General features: G+C 42.2%; 1 long non-coding RNA gene across 1 annotated transcript; it reads left to right on the top strand.

Moving 5' to 3' along the window:
* The first annotated feature begins 613 nt into the window (after positions 1-613).
* Positions 614-1,697, top strand: LOC137943484 (uncharacterized). Its single transcript, XR_011110752.1, has 3 exons — positions 614-660; positions 759-860; positions 957-1,697. It is a non-coding gene; the product is annotated as an uncharacterized lncRNA (long non-coding RNA).
* Positions 1,698-3,494: the final 1,797 nt, after the last annotated feature.

Genomic DNA, 3,494 nt, shown 5'->3' with positions numbered 1-3,494 from the left:
TCTCCAAAAGGGACCATTTGTGCCACCAAATCAAACAAATAGTAAAAAAAAAAAAAAATTAACTAAATTTCAAGTAGAAGAAGTTACCTTTTGACTGATCTATATGCTTTTCGGTTGCCATCAATGGAAACCTTGTAAAATTAATTCTATTGTGTGCCCAACACCATAAAGCCATAAACATTTTTACTATAGTACCATCTATTTAAAAAAAATTACATCTTTTAAAAATACATTCGTTAGGTTATCGAGGACATATATTTCTTTGGTGGTCACCCCCCTTCATTTCCTCTCTATCGAACAAAGATGAAGATTGAATGTTCATATTAAAATTTAGATATGTTCATAAAGATGAAGATTGAATGTTCATATTTGGAATTATGGTATCGATGAAATCTGTATATGAAAATTTCCAAAATAAAAACAATCTCAAAGAGCGCATTTGCTTTGTTAATTTGAATTCAAAAATGGAGACGTTAAAAGAATTCAATTGCTAATAAATTGCAACCTTCCATTAAAAGGCGCTCATTAATGTAAATACCTGAACCTGGATGAAATCAGTGCCTCTTCATCTATTATAAATACCTGAACTTTGCTTCTCTTCTATGTCCATCGCAAGGTTCCTGCGCAAGCGTTTTCTTTTCTGATGCATTGCGATGTCTGGTAAACATCTTCTTTTCTTCCATGATTTTTTTTTCGTTTGTGTTTCTTGCAGTTTTTTGTTTAAACAATCTTATGACTCTTTTTGTTCTTCGTTGTAGTCTCCAAAAACTCAACAGAAAACGAGGTGGTTCAGGGACGCCCAATGCGTACTTTGAACCTTCAACCAGATCAAGAAATCCTCATACCAGAAGAAGAGTCGGGTATTGTTTTACTGCCTAAATCTACCAAATTTAATTCTTTACGTTCTTTTATGCATTCACAATGTTTGAAGTTTCATCATTTTTTTCCCCTTGCAGGCACAGGATCTCTCTCTTTGGTGAAACCAGTGTTATAGAATCCCTTCTTCCCTTCGTTTTGGACCCCTCGTTTTGGTTATATTTTGGAGGGATCACCAAATGGGAAGGAAAACAAGCTGGTCACTCATCCAAGTCGGTGCAGAAGAAAGTACCTCAGAGAGGAGTATACAGGCGGTCAGTGAGACACTGGGGTTACAGGAACGATGGAAGAAGATACTGAAACCAGTGATGCTCATTTCAAGATCGCCTCGCCTGTGTCCCCCGCCGACTCCGCTAAACCATGCAGTTTTTTAACGGCTCTGGCCCAGCCAGATGTATGCTTCCCGATCACTTCCTGTGGATCAGCTCCGTGCTGCTTCTCTGGAAGCAAGGTTTGGGAACGACAACCTCATGGTCTCAACGGAATCGACGAGAGAGCTCTCTTCAATTCAGAAGATGCATTACTTCCTCAGATGAACCAGACAGCCAGATCGCACGTTCCGGTGGATCAGCTCCGTGCTGCTACTCCGGAAGCAAGGTTTGGGAACGACAACCTCATGGTCGCAACGTAATCGACGAGAGAGCTCACTTCAATTCAGAAGATGCATTACTTCCGCAGATGAACCAGACAGCCAGATCGATAACTTTTTTAATTTAAAAATTTAGACATTTTCTATTTAACCGGCGGTTGTACCGGATGCCGGACCGGTCATTTCACCGGCTGAGTCACTAACATTAGTGAGAGCTTCACTTATTGTTCTCTTTCCGTCAAAGACTAGCACTTGTCCATTTAATTTCTACTTCACAACCGCCCCTTCGTGTCGCGAGGGGAGAGCAGGCAACATGTTTTGTTGAAACTGATAAAACTCCACGGTTAACTCAGTCGGCGAATCTCTGTTGAAGGGACTTGCTAAAGATTAATTCAGAAGGATTTGAATGCCCTGGAGGGCAAGAAGGAGAAAAAGACCTACGTTGGCTAAAACCAAACGAAACTACCTGTAGCTCTATCAACGCGTCACCGGCAGGCAGAGGTTACCCGACAATTCATATCTGTGAATTCGTTTGTTTGTTGCAGAAGAAGAAGAAGATAAAGAGGACCAAAGGATCGTCGTCTGGTGGTTGCTATTTTATTCACTTCCCTCTGTGTAGCAGAGAGAGTACCCACTCACTAGTTTTTGATAAAACTTGTTATGAAAGCCCCATTTTTCCCCCAAAATCCTGCCTTCTCTTTCAGAAACCTAAAATTTCCCTAAAATCCCGCTGCTCATCCCTTCCCCAGTCGGCTGCCTTCAAATCTATTTCTGGCCATTCGTCCCCTCCCCATCCATGCCGCCAGGCCGGCCACCGTCGCCGTCCGTACCCGTACCTTCTAATTTCATTTTCTCCTTCGATCTTTCCCATCCCGAGCCGGTTGCTTTGGATCCTTCCGTCCTGTACCAGTTGCAGAGTTGCCGCCACCGCCATGCCAGTCCGCCGGAACCCTAACCAAATGTAATTTTTTTCTCATCCTCATCCATTTTTCATGCTGCCGCCACCATTTTGAACTCGGGCAGGGGATGGGCAGGGGGGGTGGGGGCGGGGACGGAGTTGGTTTCCCTATCCCATTCGGGTTCGGGTTCGGGTTCGCTCTCGGGTTGGGTTCGGGTTTTAGATTTATAGTTCTGGTTCGGGCTTGAGGTTTATAGTTCTGGTTCGAGATTTAGGTTTATCGTTCGGGTTCGAGTTTTAGGTTTGTAGTTCTGGATCTGGTTTTTGGTTTGTAGTCCAGGTTCGGGTTTTTCTAGGTTCGGTTTTTCCAGGTTCGGGTTTTTGGATTGAAATTCGGGTTGGGGTTTTAGATTTGTTGTTCTTGTTCAGATTGGGGTTCAAGGTTTGAAGTTCGGGTTCAGGTTCGGGTTTTTGATTTGAAGTTCAGGTTTGGGTTTTGGGTTTGTAGTTCGGTTCGGGTTTTAGGTATGTTGTTCAGGTTCGGTTTGGTTTGTAGTTCGGGTTTAAGGTATGTATTTCGGGTTGGATTTTTGGTTTGTAGTTCGGATTCGGTTTTTGGTTTGTAGTTCAGGTTCGGGTTATTTACTTGTAGTTCGGGTTCGGTTTTTGGTTTGTAATTCGAGTTTTCGGTTTGTAGTTTGGGTCGAACTTTTGGTTTGTTGTTTGGGTTGATTGAGTTTTGGGATTGTTGTTCGGGTTCGGGGTTTTGGTTTTTAGCTCGGTTTCGGGTTTTTGATTTATAGTTCAAGTTCGGATTTTGATTCGGGTTTTTAGTTTATAGTTCAGGTTCGGGTTTTGGTTTGTAGTTTGAGTTCGGGTTTTGGTTTGTAGTTTGAGTTCGGGTTTTAGTTTTGTAGTTCGGGTTTGAGGTTTTTGGTTTGTAGTTTGGGTTCGGGTTTTGGTTTGTAATTAGTTCAAGTTTGGATTTTGATTCGGGTTTTTGGTTTATAGTTCAGGTTTCGGGTTCGGATTCGGGTTTTGGTTTGTAGTTTGAATTCGGGTTTTAGTTTTGTAGTTCGGGTTTGAGGTTTTTGGTTTGTAGTTTAGGTTCGGATTTTGGTTTGTAATTCG

The sequence above is a fragment of the Aristolochia californica genome, unplaced genomic scaffold (genome assembly GCF_029961685.1).
Source record: "Aristolochia californica isolate CCGP_79_NKW_82.1479 unplaced genomic scaffold, dmAriCali1.0.hap1 SCAF_11, whole genome shotgun sequence".
NCBI classification, from domain to species: Eukaryota; Viridiplantae; Streptophyta; class Magnoliopsida; order Piperales; family Aristolochiaceae; genus Aristolochia; species Aristolochia californica.
This window is presented reverse-complemented; position numbering and strand designations above follow the sequence as displayed.